Source organism: Macaca fascicularis, chromosome 16 (assembly GCF_037993035.2).
Source record: "Macaca fascicularis isolate 582-1 chromosome 16, T2T-MFA8v1.1".
Lineage (NCBI taxonomy): Eukaryota > Metazoa > Chordata > Mammalia > Primates > Cercopithecidae > Macaca > Macaca fascicularis.
The window spans coordinates 67,195,932-67,221,709 of NC_088390.1; the positions used below are offsets into that span (position 1 = coordinate 67,195,932).

The 25,778-nt window shown below is 44.8% G+C and overlaps 1 pseudogene across 1 annotated transcript; it reads left to right on the plus strand.

Moving 5' to 3' along the window:
• LOC102127053 (ADP-ribosylation factor 2-like) lies at positions 1-25,638 on the plus strand (annotated as a pseudogene). Its single transcript, XR_010581918.2, has 5 exons — positions 1-216; positions 3,221-3,380; positions 9,156-9,266; positions 19,920-20,044; positions 23,447-25,638. The product of XR_010581918.2 is annotated as an ADP-ribosylation factor 2-like (transcript).
• The last annotated feature ends 140 nt before the right edge of the window (positions 25,639-25,778 follow it).

Consider the following 25,778-nt stretch of genomic DNA (forward strand, 5'->3'; position numbering starts at 1 on the left):
GGTTGGTTGCTGTTCCTATCTCCACGCCGGTTGTGGTTTAGCTGAACTGAGCCGAAATCCTAAAGGCGGCGGAGTCGACGGTGATGTAGGTAGCGGTGCCTTGAGTGGCAACAGGTGAATCTCCGGCTCACCTGGGGCGGCAGCACGCAAGACCTGGCTGGATCTCCGCTTCGTCTGCGGGCCAGAAACTGGAGGGCGGCGGTGGCTTGCGGAAAGGTATTGGGCTCCGCTGTTCCTTCTTTGCCCTCTCGACGGCCGGAGCAGCGAGGAACCGAAGGAGGCTTCGTAGGTTCCACGCAAGGCCCTTTCTCTGCTCTTCCAGGGGCGCACAAGTTGAGAAGGAGCGGCCTGGCGGCCCAGGTAAAAAAGGCATTCGGCGTTCTTCCCCGGCAGCCGGGCGTGCCTGGCTGCCGCGCACGCTCACCTGGGCCACAGTGCTCGTTCGTGCCGACGTTTCTCCCTAAAGCACTTTTGGCGCTTGGGGCCGGGAGAGTGAGCTTGCCAAAAAGGCCCTGTAATCGGAGCCATCATACCCCAGAGGGTCTTCAGCGGCGCAGGGGTGTCAGGACCGCGGGGGTCTGGGGCACATGAGTAGCAAGAAGAGGAAAGAGAAGGGAGAGGGAGGTCAAAGGGGTGTGTCTGTGCGGTTGGCAGGGGGAATCTGTGGAACTATCTGCCTCAAGGGGCATCTGAGCGGGAAATACCTTCCCTCCCCCAGCATGTTCCATATTTGTGAACAGGAAAAATTCTGGGCTCGCTTTCTCTCATCCTAGAAAGGAATGTTGTGTACTTGGGCGTAATCCATGATATTAAGCTACTGCTGGCCACTGTTGAATTTCAGCGGTGAGGCCTGTGGAATTTCAGCGGTGAGGCCTGTGGACCTCCCCTCTGTGGTCACCAGAGTTCGAATGAATGGTTGATTGCCTATCGTCTTTGTGTCTTCCCCCTCCCCTGACCAGGAGTAAAGCTTTCTTTGGTTAGCAATTTAAAAGGAAAATAAATCACAGTCTCTGGAACAAGGATATAGGTTTTTTTTTTTTTTTTTTTTTTTTGTATTATTTTAAAAAATAGAGGCAGGGTCTCGCTGTGTTGCCCAGGCTGGTCTCGTACTCCTGGCCTAAAGCAATCCTCCCGTGTTTTGTGTTATCTTAGTAAGCAAAAAATAAAGTGATCCTATTGCTTTGGCCTCACAAAGTGCTGGAATTGCAGCGGTAAGCCACCCTACCTGGTCTGAAGATCTTTATAGACTTCCAAGAGCTTGGTTAGAGGTGTAGACCCAGCACTGCTTTTAAGTCTTTACTTAGAATGTCAAGCTCACATTTCAAGTAGGCTGATCTCAAAGAGACTGTACATTTCTGTAAAGTTAGTCTAACTTTGCTATTGATGTACTTTATGTAAGCTACCATGATCTCTACTGAAAAATAAAATATTGAACATTTATGCTGTTAGAAGTCAATATAGTGATTACCTTTTATGGAGTAATGACTGGGAGGAGACACAAGGAGAATTGATCTAATAATCATCTTTTTTTTTTTTTTTTTTTTTTTTTTTTTGAGATGGAGTCTCGCTCTGTTGCCCTGGGCTGGAGTGCAGTGTCCCAATCTCAGCTCACTTCAACCTCCACCTCCCAGGTTCAAGTGATTATTGTGCCTTAGCTGCCTGAGTAGCTGGGATTGCAGCTGTGCACCACCATGCCTGGCTAATTTTTGTGTTTTTAGTAGAGACAGGGTTTTGCCATGTTGGCCAGGCTGGTCTTGAACTCTTGACTTCAGGTGATCCGCCCACCTTGGTCTCCCAAAGTGCTGGGATTACAGGCGTGAGCCACTGCGCCCAGCCTAATAAATCATCTTTTCTTGATTTGTTTACATAGATGTGTTTGGTTCATGAAAATTTATTGAACTTTACAGTTATGTACGTTTATATCTGTATGTAAACTATACTTAAATAAAAAGTTCTAAGAACTGGTTGAGAGAAAGGTGATAGTTACAGCAATAGAACACTGGATACTGGCTGGGCCTGGTAGCTCACGCCTGTAATCCCAGGACTTTGGGAGGCTAAGATGGGAGAATCACTTCTTGAGCCCAGGGGTTCGAGATTAGCCTGGGAAATATAGTGAGACCTAATTTTCACAAAAAATACAAAAATTAGCTGGGCGAGGTGGCGAATGCCTGTAGTCGCAGCTGCTCTGGAGACTGAGGTGGGAGGATTGCTTGAGATGGGGAGGTTGAGGTTGCAGTGAGTCGTGATTGTGCTGCTGCACTCCAGCCTGGGTGACAGAGTGAGACCCTGTCTTAAAACAAAAGACTCAAATGAAAACTGGATGCTGTGGTGCCTCCTCAACTCTGCCAAGTTCTCTCTCTTGGCAGTGAAGCTTCCCAATGCTGAATTTCTTTGCCTCTGAAATGTCTTAGGTTATTTACTAGGCTGTCTGCTAGCCATAGGGAACTACTACGTTTCCAAGGGATATAGTTGTTTAACCTGCCTTAAAGACTTTGTTTTATATTGCATAAAATAAACAGCTTCTCTGCTTCACAAATTCTCATTTCAGTACAGTTTAGAATGAGGTATAGTTGTATTTGTTGTATCATTGCTTCTGTACTTCTGTTTTTTTTAAAAATTTAATTAATTAATTTATTTATTTTTTGAGACGGTCTTGCTCTGTCACCCAGATTAGAGTGCAGTGGCGTGGTCCTGGCTCAGTGCAACGTCTGCCTCCAGGTTCAAGCGATTCTTATGCCTTAGCCTCCTGAGTAGCTGGTACTACAGGTGTGCGCCACCAGGCCTGGCTAATTTTTGTGTTTTCAGTAGAGATGGGGTTTCACCATGTTGGCCAAGCTGGTCTTGAACCCCTGACCTCAGGTGATCCGCCCGCCTTTTGGCCTCCCAAAGTGCTGGGATTACAGGCGTGAGCTACCGCGCCTGGTCCTGTACTTCTGTACTAAATTGACTAAAGACTGCCACTGTCGTAGCAGTGCTGAGGTTGAGTTGCATATCCCACTTGGATGCTGCAGTGGAAAATATAATTTTCTGGTAAGGCATTGAAAGGTTTAGTTGAGTTTCCCTTTGAAGATAAGACTCACTACTCATTGGCCAAAGTGTACCTAAAATTGTTTAATTTTTCCTGGAAGCCATTTCTAATTGACACTTGTATTTTATGCATGTTGCTTCTATATCTCTGCAAAGAACAATTATTTGACTTGCTTTTCTTGTCATGTTACAGAATTCAATTACAATGGGAAACATTTTTGAAAAGCTCGTTAAGAGTCTACTTGGGAAAAAAGAGATGCGGATTCTTATATTGGGTTTGGATACAGCTGGAAAAACCACCATCTTGTATAAATTGAAGCTGGGGGAGACTGTGCCTACCATCCCTACAGTAGGTAAGTTAATGAAAGACCTGCGGCAATTCCAGTTTACAATTTAGTATGTTATATATATTTTTTCTGTTAGGTTCTGTTTCACCAGAGAAATATGTTTTATTTTTACATGCTGCTTCTGTTATTGAATAATCCTTTTTAAAAATCTTGTCTACTCCAAGAGCATACATTTTTAGAGGCCAAAAACCAGGTTACATTATATATCCTTTTCTTTTTTTTGACTCTGTCACCCAGACTAGAGTGCAGTGGTGCCTCTCTGCTTACTACAGTCTCAACTTCCTGGGCTCAAGTGATCCTTCCACCTCCCTCCTGAGTAGCTGGAACTACAGGCATGCACCAGCATGCCCAGCTAATTTTTGAATTTTTGGTAGAGATGGGGTCTTGCCATGTTGCCTAGGCTGGTCTCGAACTCCTGGGCTCAAGCGATCCTCCTGCCATGGTCTCCCAAAGTTCTGGGATTATAGGCATGAGCCACCGTGCCTGACCAGGTTCTCTGTCCTTTTCTAGTGGCTTGCACATTCTTAGGTTCACAAAGGTGACATGTGAACACAGGTAGACTAAGCAAAATTAACCCTATCTGCTTGGCAAAAAAGAAAAAGATAATGGGCCAAACAGGGAGGGTAGTTCTGCCCCCCATTCCTCCCAGCTAGTGTCCCAGCAGAAGGCTGAGGTGGGAGCTGGGAATCTGCTGGTGCCTCCTCAGTCAGCCTCTGTTCCAGCTGGCCTTAGCAGCAGCATCGCATCTCTCTACACCAAGTACACTCCTGGTGCTTAGAGACGGAGTGTGATTTCTTTTCTTCACTCTGGCTCAAGCCAACTGCTTGAGATGATGTCCAACTAGAGAAATAGACAAGCTGGCTGTATTGCTCTTACTGTGAACCAGCACTGTGTTTTATGGGCTCGTTAAGAGATTTGCAAAATGAGTTTTGACAGAACTGAATCTTTGCCTTGTGAACTGCCTTTAGATCCAAACTTCTGACTGAGGATACACCCCACAGGTTGGCATGTGAACATGACTACTGTTCTGAACACTGAATTAGGCACAGGACTCAAATGATCAACTTTTTTTTTTTTTTTTTTTTTTGAGGTGGAGTCTCGCTCTGTCATCCAGGCTGGAGTACCGTGGCGCGATCTCAGCTCACTACAACCTCCGCCTCCTGGGTTCAAGCAATTCTCATGCCTCAGCCTCCCGAGAAAGCTGGAAATACAGACGTTTGCCACCACGCAAGGCTAATTTTTGTATTTGTAGCAGAGACAGGTTTTCACCATGTTGGCCAGGCTGGTCTGGAACTCCTGACCTCAAGTGATCTGCCCTGCTAAGTGCTGGGATTACAGGCGTGAGCCACCGCATCTGGCCTCCAAATGATCACCTTTCAACTTGGGCAGTAACTACAGAGATTGCGTCGATTGAGGAGTGGGAAACCGATGAGAATGTTCGAGTTATGAGATGGTTGTGAGTAAGGTAGGAATTTGGTTAAATTTTCCAAATGGGTAAGCCAGTGCTGTCTAGGAGGCACTTTCTGCAGTGATTGAAATGTTCTGTCTGTGCTGTTCGAAGTGGTAGCCAATAGCTATGTGACTATTGAGTGCTTGAAATGTGGCTAATGCAACTGAGGAACTGAACTTTTTTTTTTTTGAGATGGAATCTCGCTCTGTCACCCAGACTGGAGTGCAGTGGCGCAATCTCGGCTCACTGCAACATCCACCTCCTGAGTTCAAGTCATTCTCCTGCCTCAGCCTCCTGAGAAGCTGGGATTACAGACGTGTGCCACCATGCCCAGCTAATTTTTGTATTATTAGTGGAGACGGGGTTTTACTCTGTTAGCCAGGCTGGTCTCAAACTCCTGACCTCAGGTGATCCGCCCACCTTGGCCCCCCAAACTGTTGGAATTACAGGCATGAGCCACTGTGCCCAGCCAGGAACTGAACTTTTAATTGTATTTAACATTGTTTATTTTTTACTTATTTTTATTTGTTGATTGATTTTTGATTTTCACTTTAAGTTTAAATAGCCACATTGCTGGGCGCAGTGGCTCATGCCTATAATCCCAGCACTTCGGGAGGCTGAGGTGGGAAGATCACTTGAGATCAGGAGTTCGAGACCAGCCTGACCAACATGGTGAAATCCCATATCTACTAAAAGTACAAAAATTAGTCAGGTGTAGTGGCATGCTTCTGTAATCCCAGCTACTCGGGAGGCTAAGGCAGGAGAATCACTTGAGCCCGGGAGACGGAGGTTGCAGTGAGCTGAGATTGCACCATTGCGCTTCAACCTAGGTTACAGAGCAAGACTCTGTCTCAAAAACTAAATAAATAGGCCGGGCGTGGTGGCTTATGCCTGTAATCTCAGCACTTTGGGAGGCCGAGGCCGGTGGATCACTTGAGGTCAGGAGTTCGAGACCAGCTTGGTCAACATGGTGAAACCCCGTCCCTACAGAAAATACAAAAAAAAAAAAAAAAAAAAAAAAGGTGGGGGTGTGGTGGCAGCTGCCTGTAATCCCAGCTACTTGGGAGGCTGAGGCAGGAGAATCACTTGAATCCGGGAGATGGAGGTTACAGTGAGCCAAGATCGCGCCATGTACTCCAGCCTGGGCAACAAGAGTGAGACTCTGTCTCAAAAACAAAACAAAACAAAAAAATAAATGAATAAACAAATAGTCACAAATGGCTAGTGATTGTATTGGACAGTGCTGGGGTAGACAGTTGTTCAATGTCATTTATTGAATAATTTTTCCATGCTGATTTGAAATGCCTTCTTTGTCACATACTAAATTCTCACTGGTATGTGTGTCTTTTTCTGGACAACTACCTTTTTCTGGACAACTACAGAGTTACATTTATATTTGAACTCTGTTACTTCAAGTGTTACTAGGGCTTGGCATAGCTTTAAAAATAATTCATTATTCATTTTCAGAGATTTCCTGGTTGTGCTTACTTATTTATTTCTCCAAGTTAAATTTTAGATAATTTTGCTAAGTTTCCTGCCCCTGCCCCTACCATCGCTATAGGATTGGAATGGCATTGCATTTATTTATTTAGCAAGAATTTAGATTGTTGCAATGTAATGAGTGTCTCTCACTAAAATAAGGCATGACTAGAATTGAGGTTTGGAAGGGGAGCAGGCCCAGCTGACTGTGGGTCTTGACAGTGATGTTTGGGATTTGGGTGTGGGAAGCTGCCAAAGGGACATCTTTCCTTCTTTTTTTTCCTTCCTTCCTTCCCCTTCCTTCCCTTCCTTCCCTTCCTTCCCTTCCTTCCCTTCCCTTCCTTCCCTGTCTTCCCTTTCTTCCCTTCTTTCCTATCCTTCCCTTCCCTTCCCTTCCTTCCCTTTCTTCCCTTTCTTCCCTTCTTTCCTATCCTTCCCTTCCCTTCCCTTCCTTCCCTTTCTTCCCTTCTTTCCTTTCCTTCCCTTCCCTTCCTTCCCTTCCTTCCCTTCCTTCCCTTCTTTCCCTTCTTTCCTTTCCTTCCCTTCTCTTCCTCCCCTTCTTTCCCTTCTTTCCTTTCCTTCCCTCTCCTCCCTCCCCTCCCTCCCTCCCTCCCCTCCCTCCCCTTCCCTCCCCTTCCCTCCCTCCCTCCCTTTCTCTCTCTCTTTCTTTTCTTTTTTGGATCTTATTCTGTCATCCAGGCTGAAGTGCAGTGGCGTGATCTCAGCTCACTGCAACATCTGCTTCCCTAGCTCAAGCAATTCTCCTGTCTCAGCCTCCCAAGTAGCTGGGACTACAGGCATATGCCACCAATGCCTGGCTAATTTTTGTGTTTTTTCTGTAGAGACAGGGTTTTGCCATGTTGCCCAGGCTGGTCTCGAACTCCTGAGCTCAAAGCAATCTGCCCACCTCAGCCTCCCAGAGTGCTGGGGTTACAGGTGTGAGCCACTGTTCTCGGCCTATTCTTTCTTTTTTCAATTTTTAATTTTATTTTTTTGGGGAGATTATTCTTTCTTTTGTAAGTTTGAAAATATTCCAATCAAACATAAATGTGTAGAGAAATGATGTGACCACACTACGTGTTTTTAAGCGATTGCTTTGATTAGAAGGTGGTGACTGGATGGAGACAGGGAGAGTGGCTGAGGTGAAATTAGTTATATGGTTTCAAGAATTAAGGCTAGAAATGATGGTCTGTTGGATTAGGGTGACTATTAGCTGTTTAAGAGGTTGAATTGATAAGATATGGTAGTAGGGTTCTAGGAGTGAGAGCATCGGATGTTTCCAGGGCTCCTCTTAGGCTATCAGCTTGTGGAATGAAGTCAATGAGGGGATAACTAGCAGAGGAGGAGGTGGGGGGTAGGGACCTTAAATTCCATTTTTGACTGATACCTTGTTTTGGGGCCTTGAAGACATTTGCCAAAGCTGTTAGATTATGAGCCTGAAGCTCAGGAGAGAGGATATAAATCTCAGAGCTAGATTGGAAGATATAAATCTCAGAGTTAGTACAGAGATAGGAATGAAGTCATGGCAGTGAGTGAGATTGCGTAGGGAGGGGTGCAGAAAGAGGAGAATCGATGGGGCCAGTGAGAGCCAGGGGGACTCCATCATTGCAGGATCAGTTAAACGTGGCTGAGCTCACTAAGGAGACTGAGACGGTACGGCCATAGAGATAAAAGGAAAAGGGAAGCTGGGGAAGAGTGTCAAGGAGGGAGTGAGCAGTAGTGTCAGATAGAAGATCAGATTATGGAAGAGCTGAAAAGGCATGTGTTGGATTTGTTGACCTGGTGGTCATTGCTGACCTTAGTGAAAACCAGCTACCCAACATGGTGGAGCAGAGATAAGGTGCTGTTGCGTGAGAGGACCAAAGAAAGCTCAGTGAATATAGCCACACTTCTTTGAGACGTTTGACTTTAAAAGAGCAAATAGACCAGGCATGGTGGCTCACACCCGTAATCCCAGCACTTTGGGAGGCTAAGATGGGCAGATTGCTTGACCTGAGGAATTTGAGGCCAGTCTGAGCAACATAGTGAGACCCGTCTCTACAAAAAAAAATTTATATTTAGCTAGGTATGGTGGTTCATGCTTATAGTTCTAGCTACTTGGGAGGCTGAGGCAGGAGGATCCCTTGAGCACAGGAGTTTGAGGCTGCAGTGAGCTATGATTCTACCTCTGTGCTCTAGCCTGGCCAACACAGCAAGGCTCTGTCTCTTTAAAAAAAAAAAAAAAAAAAAAAAAGAGCAAATAGAGGGTGAAGATGTGAAGGAAGGAAGGAAGAAGTTGAAGGAAGGAAGAAAGAGGGTGCTGATGAAGATGTGGGGGTCAAGGAAAGGTTTGTTCTGTTGCTTTTAAAGAGGTAAAAGACTTAAGCATGCCAAGGTGAACAGATTGGAGATATTCAGATATGGGAGAGAGTAGGAATAGTAAAAATTCCAGACAGTCTGGGTGGAGTGGATGTGGATCATAGAGGGAGGGAGTCGGTGAAAGAGAGTTACCCTCTTCTGTTGTTCCAAGAGGGAGGAAGAAAAGCGTGGGTAAAGATGTAGACTGGCTTTTACGCTGTATGGTGGAAATGGAAGTCAGTCCCATCAGTGGCTTCTCTGCTCTGAAGTACACTGTGATAGTCTCTTGCTGAGAGGAAGGGCAGGTGCATGGCTGGAGATTGGAGAGTAGAGAAGGTTTGAGACACCTGTCCTGATGAATGGGAGAGGGGGCCAGCACATTCTCTTTGAAGGCTATAGATATTTGACTAGCAGGCTGCTTTGTAAATTAAAAGTACTATCCACATGTTGAAATTATTTTGAATTGTTCAACCAGCACAAATCATAATTAAACATTTTCCCCCTATTTCATTTAGGTTTCCATATGGAGACGGTAGAATATAAAAATATCACCTTCACAGTCTGAGATGTTGGCAGCCACTTCAAAATGAGACCTCTGTGGCGGCATATTTTCCAGAACACAAAAGGTAAAGATTATTCAGTGTATAGCCTCGATACTGTTTCTGTGAAATGTCTCTAAAGACAGATGCTTGAAGTGATACCTTGTGGTGCTCTGCTCTATTGACACTGTCAGCCACTTCCTCTCTTAGGGTCCCCTTACTGGGGAGCTTTCTTTTGTGAGACAGAGTCTTGCCCTGTTGCCCAGGCTGGAGTGCAGTGGTGTGATCTTGGCTCCCTGCAACCTCCGTCTCCTGAGTTCAAGTGATTCTCCTGCCTCAGCCTCCCGAGTAGCTGGGGTTACAGGCATGCGCCATCATGCCTGGCCAATTTTTTTATTTTTAGTAGAGATGGGGTTTCGCCATGTTGGTCAGGCTGGTCTTGAACTTCTGATCTCAGGTGATCCACTTGCCTTGGCCTCCCAAAGTGCTGGGATTACAGGTGTGAGTCACCGCGCCCAGCCCCCCTGTCTACTTTAAATCACTACTAGGTTACTTCTAATGTCTACTAGCATGTAAATGCTATATAGTTAGATTGTATTGTTTTTTATTTGTATTTTTTTTTTACTGTTGCATTACTATTTTTATTTTTTTATTTATTTACTTATTTATTTATTTTTTGAGATGGAGTTTCACTTTTGTTGCCCGGGCTGGAGTGCAATGGCATGATCTCAGCTCACCACAACCTCCACCTCCTGGGTTCAAGTGATTCTCCTGCCTTAGCCTCCTGAGTAGCTGGGATTACAGGCATGCACCACCACGCTCGGCTAATTTTGTATTTTTAGTAGAGACAGGGTTTCTCCATGTTGGTCAGGCTGGTCTTGAACTCCCGACCTCAGGTGATCCACCCGCCTCGGCCTCCAAAGTTCTAGGATTACAGGCGTGAGTCACCGTGCCCGGCCTGCATTATTACTTTTTAATATTTTTGGTTCAAGGTGGGTTGAAACTGTGGATACAGAGGGCTGACTATAGTTTTTACACCCTGATTTTCATGTAAAATATTAACCATATGGAATCTACAAATTACTCATTTTAGAATTTATTTGGAGTCTGTTCGTTTTGAAGGTTCTCCTGCATGTACTTGGTAGTAAAGACTTACACATTCGTCAGTCTTTCCCGACTAAACACCCTAGTCGACTGTCCCTCTATATTTTATATCATTGTTTTAGCTGTCACCTTTGGCAATTAACTCTATTTGCAGTTAGCTTTTCCAGGCTATAGCTTTTAGAATGTTTTTTCTCAAAGTAGTGCATTTATTTTTTTTAACTTTTTTAGCGGAAAATCTAAAACAAATACAAAGACAGAGAAGACAACATAACGAACCCCCACGTACCCATCACCAAGCCTCAACAGTTATTAGCATTTTGCCCATCTCAGACATGATGCCTTTTATTCATACATCCTTTAGTGTTCGTTTCCAACTGATAAGGCCTTTTATATACATATATATGTAAATCTCCATGCCATTATAACATCTCCAAAATTAATACTAATTCTTTAATATCTAGCACCTAGTCCCTATTCTAATTCCCCCAGTTGTATCAAATGTATCCTGGCTGGGTGTGGTGGTTGACACCTGTAATCCCAGCACTCTGAGAGGCCAAGGCTGGTGGATCACCTGCGGTCAAGAGTTAGAGACCAGCCTGGCCAACCTGGTGAAACCCTATCTCTACTAAAAATATGCAAAAAAATTAGCCAAGCATGGTGGTGTGTGCCTGCAATCCCAGCTACTCGGGAGGCTGAGACAGGATATTCTCTTGAACCCAGGAGGTGGAGTTTGCAGTGAGCTAAGATCGCACCATTGCACCCCAGCCTTGGCAACAGGGCAAGACTCCATCTCAAAAAAAAAAAGTATCTTTTCTACATCTGCTTTGTTTGCATCTGGATCAAAGTTCACACAGTGCATTTTGTTGTTTTGCCTCTTTAGTCTTTTATTCTACAGCAGTTGTTCTTTTTCTATGCCTTTTGTTTTCCTTATTTTATTTTATTTTATTTTAGAGACAGGGTCTCGTGCAGTGGCACAATCTCGGCTCACTGCAGCCTCTGCCTCCTGGAGTCAAGTGATCCTCTCACTTCAGCCTCCCAGATAGCTGGGATCACAGGTGCATACCATCACACCTAGCAAATTTTGTTATACTTTTTGTAGAGATGGGTTTTCCACCATGTTGCCCAATCTGGTCTCAAACTCCTGGGCTCAAGCATCTGCCCACCTTGACCCCCCAAAGTGCTGAGACTATAGGTGTGAGCCACCTCGCCTGGCCTCCCCTTTTTTTTTTTTTTGGTTGTTAACTGTTTATTCCACATTCTGGATTTGGCTGATTATTTTATTATGGTGCCGTCTAACTTGCTTGGCTGTCTGTGGATTTCCTGTGAACTGGTTGTTTATTCTAGAGACTTGATTAGATTCTGGTTCATTTCAGAGGCAAGAATACTTCATAAGTATTCTTCCTATCCTAATACAGAAGTTCGGTTGTCACACTTAAACATTTTTAAAAAATTTTTATCGTGGCAAAATATACATAATATAAAAATTACAAGTTTATTCTTAAGTATACAATTCAGTGGCATTAAGTACATTCACCGTGTTTTATAACCTTCACCACTGTCCATTTCCACAATTTTTTCATCATCCCCAACAGAAACTTTGTATCCATTAAGCCATAACTGCCCATTCCCCTCTCTCCCAACCCTTAGTAACCTTTATTCTACTCTCTCTCTATGAATTTGCCTATTCAGTGGAATTGTATAGTAGTCTTTCGAAGTTCAGCCGCCTGGCCTCTTTCACTTAATACAGTGTTTTCAAGGTTCATCTATGCAGTAGTATGTATCAGAACTTAATTCCTTTAATGGCTGAATAATATTCTATTGTACGGATATACCACGTTTTGTTTATCCATTCATCTGTTGATGGACTCTTGAGTTGCTTCTGCCTTTTGGCTATTATGAATAATGTTGCTGTGAACATTCATGTCCAAGTATCTGTTTGAGTCCGTGCTTTGAGTTCTTTGGGTATATGCCTAGAAGTGGAATTGCTGGGTAACTATGTTTTAATTTTTTTTTTTTTTTTTTTTGAGACGGAGTCTCCCTCTATTGCCCAGGCTGGAGTGCAGTGGTGTAATCTCGGCTCACTGCAACCCTGGCCTCCTGGGTTCAAGCAATTCTCCTGCCTTAGCCACCCGAGTAGCTGGGACTACAGGCGTGAGCCACCACGCCTGGCTAGTTTATTTGTATTTTTAGTAGAGACGGGGTTTCACCATATTGGCCAGGCCAGTCTCAAACTCCTGACCTTGTGGTCCACCTACCTCTGCCTCCCAAGGTGCTGGGATTACAAGCATGAGCCACTGCACCCAACCTCATTATTTTTTTATTGTGGTAAAATACACATAACTTAAAATTTAGCATCTTAAGCTTTTTTTTTTTTTTTGGTTTTGTTTTGTTTTGTGGTAGTGATGTTTTTGTGAGATGAGGTCTCTATATGTTACTTAGATTGGTCTCGAACTCATGGGCTCAAGTGATTCTCCTGCCTCAGCCTCCTGTGTAACTGGGACTACAGGTGTGCACCACTGCACCCAGCTCTATCTTAAACATTGTTAAGTGTATAGTCAGTCAAAATGTTCTGCAGCCATCACCACTATTCATTTCTGCAACTATTTTCATCTTGTAAAACTGAAACTTTGTACCTGTAAACTATAACTCCTGTTGCTTCCCCCCACCCAGTCCCCCCACTCCCTGGCAGCCACCAGCTTGTCACATTTTTAGTGATGCCAAATGATTTCAGGTGATATCAGCTTAATTCCCCTGAATTAAAATTCTCCATCAACTTTTCACCTAATCATTTTAGCATCCGTTGAAAACTATTGCCTAAACCCATTATTTTATTAGAAGTTATAAAATGGTGATTTTTTTCCCCTCCTAAATCTTGTTATTCCTCTGCATTTATTAGCTAAAATCTTTCTAAACAAAGAATTCCTTCATCAAATATTTGGTTTCCCTGAAATATAGTTTGTACAAGAAAGGCTGGAAAAATGCTTTATTCTTTTCCTTCATAGATTTTCAGAGAAACCACTGGATGCCCCAGCAACTCCCATGGTGACTCTTAGATGTTTGTATCTTCGTGTTTCGATCTGCAGATTATATATATTTTTTGATACTCAGAGCATCCATTTATCTTGGACTGGCACTTGACAACTTGGCAAACCCTTGCAGTTTCTTAACTGCAGTAAAACTAGAGCATGTGGGTTTGAACCACAGCTCTGCGGTGAAACCTTGACAGTTAGGTAATCTCGTCTGTCTCAATTTCCTCATCTTAAAATGGAGATGATACCTACTGCCTGCATCATCGGGCTTAAATTACTTATGTAAAATGCTTATGTAAAAAGCCATTTCATGGCTGGATGACAGTAGGCACTCAAAAGCCCAAATTGTTTGAGGTTTCACTTCATCATTTCTCTGGCAGAATTCTTTTTTCTTACCCTACTGGGAGTTTTCACATTCAAATAACAAGATGAAATAAATGCCTTTATTTCTTCACTCTTTTCTTCATAACAAGCCTAATTTTAGTAAGTTTCGGTGACTATTGCTTTTGATGGTAGGGAGCTGGCTGTATTCTAGGACCTTGGGGTGGGTAATTTGGACTTTTCATGAAATAGCAATTGGGAGCTGTTGGAAGAATGGACTTGCTGTGAGTGGTCTTGGATGCAGCCCTATTTTTTTTCTGCCAGTTTCTAAACATCAGGCTGTCTTTTAGTTTAAATTTTCTTCATCAGTATGTTGAGTATGATAGAACTTAATGCTTTTAGCTCTCTATTAAAAGACATTTAACTGTGTCGGTTTCACTTGTATAGATTGGAATTTGAACAGTTTGTGGTTTCTTTTTTATTTTATTTTATTTTTATTTTTTTGAGACAGAGTCTCGCTCTGTCGCCAGGCTGGAGTGCAGTGGCACAATCTCGGCTCACTGCAACCTGCACCTCCCAGGTTCAAGCGATTCTCCTGCCTCAGCTGCCCGAGTAGCTAGGACTATAGGCGCATGCCACGCCCAGCTAATTTTTATATTTTTAGTAGAGACGGGGTTTTACCATGTTGGCCAGGGTGGTTTGGATCTCTTGACCTGGTGATCCGCCCGCCTCGGCCTCCCAAAGTGCTGGGATTACAGGTGTGCATCACTGAGTTTTTTTTTTTGAAACAGAGTCTAGCTCTGTCACCAAGGCTGGAGTGCAGTGGTGTGATCTCGGCTCACTGCAGCCTCCACCTGGGTCAAATAATTCTCCTGCCTCAGCCTCCCGAGTAGCTGGGATTACAGGTGCCCACCACGATGCCTGGTTAATTTTTTGTATTTTTAGTGGAGATGGGGTTTCACCATGTTTGCCAGGCTAGTCTTGAACTCCTGACCTCAAGTGATCCACCCGCCTTGGCCTTCCAAAGTGCTGGGATTACAGGTGTGAGCCACTGCGCCTGGCTGTGATTTCTTAATTGATATTTTTATAGAATGCATAAGATGGTCCATTAGTTATTATGGAGAAATATTTTTCTCCTTGATTGTAGGTTCAGTTATTTTAATTTGTTGAATTGCAGTGTATCTATCTGGTTCAAAATTCAGAAGTAAGAAAACGTGTATACTCGTCCTTTGGTATCTGTGGGAGATTAGTTCCAGGACCTCCCATGGATACGAAAATCCTTGGATACTCAAGGCCTTGATATAAAATGGCGTAGTATTGGCATATAACCTATACACATCCTCCTTTATACTCTAAATCAGTGGTCCCCAACCTTTTTGGCACCAGGGACTGGTTTCGTGAAATATAATTTTTCCACAGACCCGGGGGCTGGAGGGGGGGATTGGGGATAGTTTTGGGATGATTTAGCACATTGCATTTATTGTGTACTTTATTTCTATTACTATTACATTGTAATATATAATGAAATAATTATACAAACTCACCATCATGTAGAATCAGTGGGAGCCCTGAGCTTGTTTTCCTGCAACTAGATGGTCCCATCTGGGGGTGATGGGAGACAGTGACAGATCATCAGGCATTAGATTCTCATAAGGAACGGGCATCCTAGATCCCTCGCTTGCGCAGTCCACAATAGGGTTCACGCTCCTATGAGAATCGAATGCTGCAGCTGATCTGACAGGAGGTGGAGCTCAAGTGGTCATGCTAGAGATGGGGATGGGGTGCGGCTGAAAATACCAATGAGGCTTCTCTCACTCACCTGCTGCTCACCTCCTGCTGTGCAGCCCCATTCCTAACAGGCCCAGTTCTTAACAGTGCTGGTCTGTGGCCCAGGGGTTGGGACCCCTGCTTTAAATAACCTCTAGATTACTTATAATGCTAAATACAACATAAATCCTGCATAAATAGTTGTGAAACTCTATTGTTCGGGGAATAATGATAAGAAAAATGTCTGTACATGTTCAGCACATATGCAGTTTTTTTCTTTTCTTAATAATTTCTATCTGTGGTTGGTTGAATCCATGGATATGGAACCCATGGATGTGGAGGGCGGACTGTATAGTGAAAAGTCACTGTCTCATTCCTGTCCCTTAACCATTCAGTTCCCCTCCCATAGACAACATTTTTTTTTTTTTTTTTTTTTTTTTTTGAGACAGAGTTTTGCTCATGTTGCCCATACTGGAGTGCAGTGGCTCGATCTCGGCTCACTGCGATGCCCACCTCCTGGGTTCAAGCAATTCTCCTGCCTCAGCCTCCCAAGTAGCTGGGACTACAGGTGTGCGCCACCATGCCCAGCTCATTTTTGTATTTTTAGTAGAGATGGGATTTCACCATGTTGGCCAGGCTGGTCTCAAACTCCTGACTCAGGTGATCTGCCCGCTTCAGCCTCCCAGAGTGCTGAGATTATAGGCACGAGCCACTGTGCCTGGCTGACAAACATTTTTATTTCTTGTATATCTGTCCAGACATATTTTATGTATATACCAGCTCTCTATACATATATTCCCATTTTAAAAAACACATTAATAGTAACATGTGTAAATATACTTTTTTTTTTTTTTTTTTTTGAGATGGAGTTTCGCTCTTGTTGCCCAGGCTGCAGTACAATGGTGCGATCTCGGCTCACCGCAGCCTCTGCCTCCTGGTTTCAAGCAATTATCCTGCCTCAGCCTCCCGAGTAGCTGGGATTACAGGCATGCACCACCATGCCTGGCTAATTTTGTATTTTTAGTAGAGACAGGGTTTCTCCATGTTGGTCAGGCTGGTCTTGAACTCCTGACCTCAGGTAATCCGCCCACCTCAGCCTCCCAAAGTGCTGGGATTACAGGCGTGAGCCACTGTGCCCAGCCGTAAATATGCTTTTTGTAGGTTCTCCTAGTTCAGATGTAGGATCAGTCTGATGTTAGGTTCTTAGGTAAGGACCTATATAAAGACAGTATAAAATGGTACCTAATATTACAAAGCTTTATTAGGAATGGCAAAGGGATAATATGGCAGCTTCCTCCCTGTCAGTTCTGCATTGGTGACTAAGGATCTCAAATTTCTGGATAATCTGGCTTCCTTAGTTATGATGAGAGACCAGAACTGCTGATAGCATATGAAATCTTCAGGGGAGTTTTGAATGTTTTTCATTTTTTAATCTGATATGATGTAGCAGACATGACATTGACTCACGCGTAAGCCCCAAACATGCCGAAGCCGCAGGAACTCTCTATCAGCCATAGCAGGCTGCTCTGGAGCCGCGGGTTCAGGCAGCTGTTGAGTGGGCCTGGGAGGCACGGAGGGAAAGGGAAGAGGGCCAGCACTGGTTTAGTCGCCTGGACATAGTCATGAAATCTCATTGTCAGAGGAAACCAAGAAGTCATCTTATCCTGCTGCTGTTTTCCTTCCAGGGTCTTCTGCAGGGTCCCCATGACTTGTGACTGAAGCTGTGCACAAACAAACGTCTCCAGTGACAGCAATGCCTTCTGAGGCAGCCCATTGCATCTTCATCTGCTGACACTCTGTTAGGCTGACTTCTGTAGTTTTCACCACTGATCTTCAGTCCACCTCACAGAGCTCTATAAAATGCTTGGATCCTCTTTACATCATAGACTTTCAGCTACTTGAAGATAGCCATCAGCCCCTCATGAATCTTTTCTCCAGGTAAAATCTCCAGTTACAGCAGCTGGTCTTCATATGGCCGAGTGTCGAATGCCTTTGCTCTCCTGGTCGTTTTTTGAATTTCTTCAGTTTGCCCATGTCTCAGAGTGTGGAGTCCAGCACTGCCTGTGTAATGTTCCCAGGATGTTCTGCCTGATATAGAGTAAGCCTGGTGTCACCCATGTCCTAGGAACTGAGATCCCGTCACTACTGGTGATGCAGTCTAGGATCAAACTATTCTTTTGGCAGCCACTTCACATTTTTGTGTTAAGGGCTTACTGTTAGCCAAACACAATTTTTTTGTTTTTTGTTTTTTTGTTTTTTCCGAGACAGGGTCTCACTCTGTCACCTAAGCTGGAGAGTAGTGGCACGATCTTGGCTCACTGCAACCGCTGCCTCCTGGATTCAAGCAATTCTTTCACCTCAGCCTCCTGAGTAGCTGGGACCACAGGTGTGCGCCACCACACCCGGCTAATTTTTGTATTTTTAGTAGAGATGGGGTTTTGCCACGTTGGCCAGGCTGGTTTCGAACCCCTGACCTCAAGTGATCTGCCCACCTTGGCCTCCTGAAGTGCTGGGATTACAGGCGTGAGCCACCACACCTGGCTGACAGATTGTTGTTACCATTAATGTCACATGAACTACCACCAAGGGCATCTCCCCTTCCTGTTCTTGGAGGATGTGTTGGATGCTTCCTGTGCCCCTCCCTGGAGATGCTTTTGGCCCCACAGCTTCCTCCAGCCAATGTAGCAGTGACTGGGTCTGTGCAGGCTTTGGTCACCCTCACTCAGGTGTGATGGGGTGATGCCTTTCTTTGGCCTGCCCCAGGTATCTTTTACTTCCTGGGATGTATCCGATGCTATAGTATGGGATGCTGCAGAGACTTCCAGCACCAACCCCCTGGAGTTGGGCTTTATTTCACAGGTTGAGGGCACCATCCTCCACAAGAATCCCCAACTTCAGCCACCAGCTGGCAGTAGGTTTGGGGGTCCTCAGACCACCCACACTTCTGGCCAGATGGCTACGAATTTGGCGATTTCCACTACCCCCTCAGGTTTGATCATTTGTTAGAATGATTCACAGAATTGAGGGATGTACCATTACACCCCATCCCTGATGTACAACTGTACAATTACAGTTTTATTAATTGATCAATAAAGCAAAAGGATGCAAATGAATCAGTCAAAGGGAAAGACACATAGATCTGGGAGGGCAGCAAACACAAAGCCTTCAGTGTTCTTCCTCGTGGAGTCAGGGGCCGTTACCTTTCCAGCACATCGACGCGTGACAATGTATAGAGTATTGCCAATCAGGGACATTCTCCTGAGCTTCAGTATTCGTCATTCTTATTGGGGCTGCATTGCATAGGCACAATTGATTGAATCATTGGCCATGTGACTCAAACTTTAGCACCCTCATTTTTCCAGAGGTGATCTTGTTAGCATAAACTATCTAGGGGCCCACCCTGAGTCATCTTGTTAGCATCAACTTACAGATGTGCGCCCGCCATGATAACAAAGACACTCCTATCACTCTGCAAAGTCCCAGGGTTTAGAGGCTACCTTCTAGAACAGCCAAATTCATTGCTATACAGATGCCCTAGGAATCTGTTGGTGTTCATACCAATGTGACCCAGAAGTGTGGGTGGCCTAACACCTGTGGAGTTGTTCTTGACTAACAGGGAATGGGTACTGAAGGATACTTGTTTCCTCTTTTGTCTCCTGGGTGGACAGTTCTGATGGGCATTTGATATGGCTTCTTAGAATGTCCAGCAATAGCGAGCAGTGGTCCCACAGTGGGGGCCCAGCTTGATAACTTCTATTGTCTGTCTCTTCTGCCCTGTTTTACTCCCTCAGGCCCTCATTCCTGCTCCCTGGGATCACTTCCCAAAGAAAGTACCTGCACTTAAGCTTTTGTCTCAAGTTTTGCTGTAGAGAGCTAGACCCAGAATGCTGTTTATTATAATGAACTTTACATGTTTTAAAAAAACAATGTTTTGGCCAGGCGCAGTGCTCATGCCTATAATCCTAGCACTTTGGGAAGCTGAGGCAGGCGGATCACCTGAGGTCAGGAGTTCAAGACCAGCCTGACAAATATGGTGAAACCCTGTCTCTACTAAAAATACAAAAATGAGCTGGGTGTGATGGTGTGCCTATATCCCAGCTAATCAGGAGGCTGAGACAGGAGAATTGCTTGAACCCGGGAGGTGGAGGTTGCAGTGAGCCGAGATCATGCCACTGCATTCCAGCCTGGGCTGCAGTGAGACTCCATCTCAAAATCAATCAATCAATCAATCAATCAATAAAAAAACATGTTTTTTCCCTGATGTGGAAATTAAGTGATTATAAAATGAGACTAACTTTTTCAGTATATATTCTTCTTGTTAATATGGTACAGAGCTGTGATGCTTCTGCAAAAGGTGAGTTGAGTGTACAGCAGGCCTCCTAACTCTAGAGATGATGTATCCTTCCATATTGATTGCCTTTGTGAAGTCACACACGGAAGCAGGGAGAAGCCGTGAAGATACATAAACAGCTGTGTTTTCCAGGCTCAGATCACTAACATGCTCGTGATTTCTTTCTAGGTCTGATTTTTGTGGTTGACAGTAATGACAGAGAGCGGATTGATGAGGCCCGGGAAGTACTAACTTACTTATTAGAGGATGATGAGCTCAGAAATGCAGTTTTATTGGTATTTGCCAATAAACAGGTATGTTGTTACTGACTTTCTGAATGCTGGAACTGAAATTTACTGCCAAATGTCTCACTTATGAATGTAGACATTTAAATGAGATGTCTGCCTCCCTCTCTCCAGTCCCAACCATAACGTCTCCCACCATCTCCTTGCTAGAATATCTTTTTCTTACTGAGACAGTCTTACTCTGTTGCCCAGGCTGGAGTAGTGGTGTGATCTCAGCTCACTGTGACCTCCACCTCCCAGGTTCAAGTGATTCTCCTGCCTCAGCCTCCCAAGTAACGGGGATTACAGGCATGTGCTGCCATGCCCTCCTAATTTTTTTATTTTTAATAGAGACTGGGTTTCGCCATATTGGCTAGGCTGGTCGTGAATTCCTGACTTCAAGTGATCCGCCCACCTTGACCTCCCAAAATGCTGGGATTACAGGTGTGAGCCATCGAGCATCTACTAAGTTCCAGACCTGGTTTTAGGCTTAAACCAAGACAGACAAAATCCTCGTGTTCATGGAGTTTACGTTGCTAGTGGGAAGAGAGTCAACCAATAAATAAAATGTAATGTGCCAGGTGTGGTGGCTCATGCCTGTACTCCCAACATTTTGGGAGGCTGTGGCAGGGGGATCACTTGAGCCCAGGAGTTCAAGACCAGCCTGGGCAACATAGTGAAACCCCATCTCTACAAAAAAGTACAAAAATTAGCTGGATGTGGTGGCATGCACCTGTGGTCCCAGCTATTCAGGAGGCTGAGGTGGGAGGATCCCTTAAGCCTGGAAGTTCGGGGCTGCAGTGAGATGAGATTATTCCATTGCGCTCCATCCTGGGCTACACAGTAAAATAAATAATAATACATGTCAGATGGTAAGTGTTGTGGAAGAAGGAAAAGCATAGTAAGGGGGCAGGGTGGGTGTGGGAAAGACTGGGAATGCCTCTCTGATAAGATGACATTGGAGCAGAGACCAGAAGGCCGGGAGGAAGGGAGCCACACGGTTCTAGGAACAGCATGGCAGCCAGCACAGCTGGAACAGAATGAGCGGGGGAGAGAGGAGATGAGATTGGATCATATAGGGCCTGTTTTGGAGGAGGAAAAGGGCTTGTACATAAATGTAAAACAGTAAAAGAAACATGGGAGGAAGACCAAGCGTAGAACTATCCAACCTCAGGACTCTGAGCTAAACTAAGCATGAAAAAGAAGGTAGAAAGAACCACGTGGAATTGTACCAGCCTGAGATGACCACTGTCACATTCTGACATCCTTCCTTCACTTTCTCTTCCATGAGTGCATTCATTATGTAATTGAGATCATACTGTTTTGACAATGTTGCATCTGCTTTATCACTTTAGATTTATCAAAAGCATTGTCTCTTGTTATCCAACTCTTTGTAGACATGATTTTAAATGGTCAATGGATCATCATTTGTACAACCGTTACTCCACTGTTCAGGTTCAATGTCAGTCCAGAGTTTGCACTAGTGAATATATGACTATTAAAGAAAGAAAATGAATCTGGAGTGTGTGTGTATGTGTGTGTGATTTTTTTGTTTTGTTGTGTTTTGAGACAGGGTCTTTATCGCCCAGGCTGGAGTGGAGTGGTGTGATCACAGTTTACTGCAGCCTCGAACTCCTGGGCTCAAGTGATCCTTCCTCAGCCTCCCAAGTAGCTGGGACTGCAGGCACATGCCACCATGCGCAGCTAATTTTTTAATTTTTCTTTTTTTTTTTTTTGTTTTGTTTTTTGACTCACGCCTGTAATCCCAGCACTTTGGGAGTCCGAGGCGAGCGGATCGGGAGGTCAGGAGATCAAGACCATCCTGGCTAACATGGTGAAACCTCGTCTGTACTAAAAATACAAAAAGTTAGCTGGGCGTGTGGCGGGTGCCTGTAGTCCCAGCTACTTGGGAGGCTGAGGCAGGAGAATGGCGTGAACACGGGAGGCGGAGCTTGCAGTGAGCCGAGTTCACCCCACTGCACTCCAGCCTGGGCAACAGAGTGAGACTCCATCTCAAAAAAAAAAAAAAAATTTTTTTTTTGTAGAGCTGAGATCTTGCCATGTTGCCCAGGCTGGTCTCAAACACCTGTGCTCAAGCTGTCCTCCCACCTCAGCCCTGCAAAGTGCTAGGATTTCAGGTGTAAGCTACTGTGCTTGGTGCCTTTGTTGTTTTCAATGATAAAAACAGAATGTTCTCATGGTATAAATACGCATACACTTCAGAATATTCAAGTGAAATAGTCTAGTGCTACTCTTCATTGTTAAATTTATTCTTTCTCTTTCCAGAAATCCAACTTTCTCTGCCTGTGTAAGCAATTGTATGATTGTGTTCTTTCACTTAGCATATCTTGGAAGTCCTTCCATATCAGTACATCTACAGCTACTTTGTTCATTTGTTTGTTTGTTTGTTTGTTTGTTTATTGAGATGGAGTTTCACCCTTGTTGTCCAGTCTGGAGTGCAATGGCGCTATCTTGGCTCATCGTAACTTAACGCCTCCTGGGCTCAAGCAATTCTCCTGCCTCAGCCTCCCAAGTAGTTGGGATTACAGGCATGCGCCACCACTCCTGGCTAATTTTGTATTTTTAGTAGAGACAGGGTTTCTCCATGTTGGTCAGGCTGGTGTGAAACTCCCAACCTCAGGTGATCCACCCGCCTTGGCCTCCCAAAGTGCTGGGATTACAGGTGTCAGCCACCGTGCCCGGCCTTACTTTGTTCTTTAATGCTGATTTATTCAAATTTAGTTTGAGCTTATTCTGTGCCACGCACATTTTGAGGCACTTGGGATACATCAGAGGACAAGATAGATCAAGATTCCTGCCCTCGTAAAGCTTGCATTCTAGTTAGGGGAGACAGATAGACAGTTAATAATAAATATACTTAAGTAAGTAAATGTCATGATACAGTAACGTATGGTGAGTGCCATATTGAAAAGATGGAACCGACCACTTCGGTGAGGTCTCCAGTCCAGGAGGCTTTGTGGACCGTAAGGACTCTGACTCGTATCCTGAGAGAGGGGGAGCTGTTGCAGTTTTGATAGAGGAATGATTCAATCTGATTCACTGGTGGCTTGGTTGAGAACAGGCTTCACGGGATCCAGAGCAGAGAAGAGGGAGGCCAGTTAGGAAGTTATTTCAGTCATCCAGGTGAGAAGTGATGTGGCGTCAGGTTGGGGTGACAGCTGTGAAGTTAGTAAGTGGTCAGATTCTGGATAAATTTTGATGGCAGAGCCATTAGGAGTTCCTGACAGATTGGCTGTGACATTGAGAGAAAAAAAGTTAGGATAATTTCAAGCTTTTTGACCTGAGCAACTGGAAGGTTGGGGTTGCCATCGACAGAGAAGACTGTGGGTTTGGGCACATTTAGCAGGGAAGAGCATATTTCGCTATACGGATACAACAGTATACATTGACTTTTGAATGTTCTTTTTCAAGGATCTCTCTAATACTATGAACGCGGCAGAGATAACAGACAAGCTCGGCCTCCATTCCCTCCGCTACGGAAACTGGCACATTCAGGCTACTTGTGCCACTACCGGACATGGGCTTTACGAAGGCCTGGACTGGCTCGCCAACCAGCTCCAGAACCAGAATTGACCAGAAGGATCTATTCTTTGTGCCTTGTGGCCACATCGGCTGGTCTCTGCTGCGTGCACGTGTACCTGTGTGCTGGGAGTGGAGGCAGCTTTCTCACAGTGCCTTATCCACGCCATAAGAAAAGCAGGTTACATTTTAAGAAACCCCGTGTTAAGTTTTAAACACCACCTTCCATTTCAGTAGCTTTGATGATCATTTTTGCAGTTGATGGAGAAGTCCAGAGGGCTTGCTGGTGCTCGAAGGCCAGAGCGGGCTTCATGGTGGAAAGGAGGAGGAGAGTTGGAGTGGGAACTGAGTTCAGCTGTTGCAATCCTGGTCTGGCATCTGGAGTCCTGTTAGTCTTTGGTGTCCTTTCGTAAAAAGGAAGGAATTGTCATTCTTTTTTTTTTTTTTTTTAACCATATTTTTACTGTACCTTTTCATGTTTATTTTTTATTAAAAATTTTCTTTTTTTTTTGAAACAGCCTCCCACTCTGTCGCCCAAGCTGGAGTGCAGTGGTACGATCTCAGCTCACTGCAACCTCCGCCTCTCGGGCTCAAGCAATCCTCCCACCTCAGCCTCCTACAGGTGTGCACACCACACCTGGGTAATTTTTGTACTTTTTGTGGAGATGGGGTCTCGCCATGTTGCCTGGGCTGGTCTCTAACTCCTGAGCTCAAGGGATCCACCCACCTCAGCCTTCCAAAGTGCTGGGATTACAGGCATGAGCCACTACACTCCCCAGAAATCGTCATTCTTTACCATCACTGCTGGGGCTAGCAGCTCACTCTTCAGTGCTTTAAAGCAAATGATCCTCAGGAAAGAAAAGGTACTTGCTTATTGCAGGTGTGAAGAGGTTCAGATTGGTGGAACTTTTCCCTGACGCTGTATTTTAGCCCAGAGTTCCTGATGTAAGATGCTTTATTTAAAGATATCAGTGAGCTTTTTCACTGGCATGTCAAGACTTCATAACACTAGGAAGGTATCCAGCCTTTTCCATATGCTAGTTCCTTCCCTTATTTGCCAGATGGGGACCCCGTGGGGAGGTGACCCAGTGTGAGGCCGCAGCTCTTTCCCAGAGCCCCGCAGGCCAGCGGAGGGTCGTGTCTGCCCTCTGGCCATCACCGTCTGGGGTCTCGGTCCTCTGTGACTGCAGCTCCCACATCCCTGCTCTGAGATAAATGTTCTTCCCGTGAAGCAGACGGTTCACTTTTGGGATGGCGCTGTCCCCAGATTTGGCTGTCTCAGTCCAGATGATGGTTTTGGTTAGTTTCCATTCCCAGAACCACACGCCTGTGAGTTCTGAGAGTTTGTGACCGACTCAAGGGGCTAATTTGGGAGATGTGAGATTCCCAGCTACCCCTGGTATTGCCCCCGAGTTCGTGGCAAATTTCACTATGGGAAATAGCTCTTGTCAAGACCACGCTCCACCACATTGCCTCCCTCTTTTGGATGGCCATGGCATCTCATGGACCACCTGGAAATGTGTTTTATGTTGTTCTTCAAATATTAATAAAAATGTCCTGGAGAGGAGGTTCACTGAGTGGTCTAGAGCTCGTTTATCCAGACAACTGTTGGCCACATTAGTACCTAAGCACTTCTACTACTTAACCTTTTTTTTTTTTTTTTTTGAGATGGAGTCTTCCTGTATTGCCCTGGCTAGAGTACAGTGGCGTGATCTCGGCTCACAGCAACCTCTGCCTCCTGGTTCAAGCGATTCTCCTCCCTCAGCCTCCTGAGTAGCTGGGACTACAGGCATCTGCCACCATGCCCGGCTAATTTTTATACTTTTAGTGGAGACAAGGTTTCATCATGTTGGCCAGGCTGGTCTTGAACTCCTGACCTTGTGATCCGCCCTCCTCAGCCTCCCAAAGTGTTGGGATTACAGGCGCGAACCACCGCACCTGGCCTTCGAGAAATATTTAGATTGTACACCTCAAATGGGCAGGGACTGTGTCTTTCACTTTTGTATTTATGCTACAGTGTACCTAGTACAGTGCCAGCCCTCGTTAAATACTTATTGATTGCTCAGACAATAAAGACCTTGCTTTGGAAGGAGGAGAGGATAGCCATGTGCTTCTGAATGTCTTAAGCTTTTTGAAATCTCTTTCCCCATCCAGTTTAGCAGAGTTTCTTTTTTTTTTTTTTTTTTTTGAGACAGAATTTCGCTCTGTCACCCAGGCTGGGGTG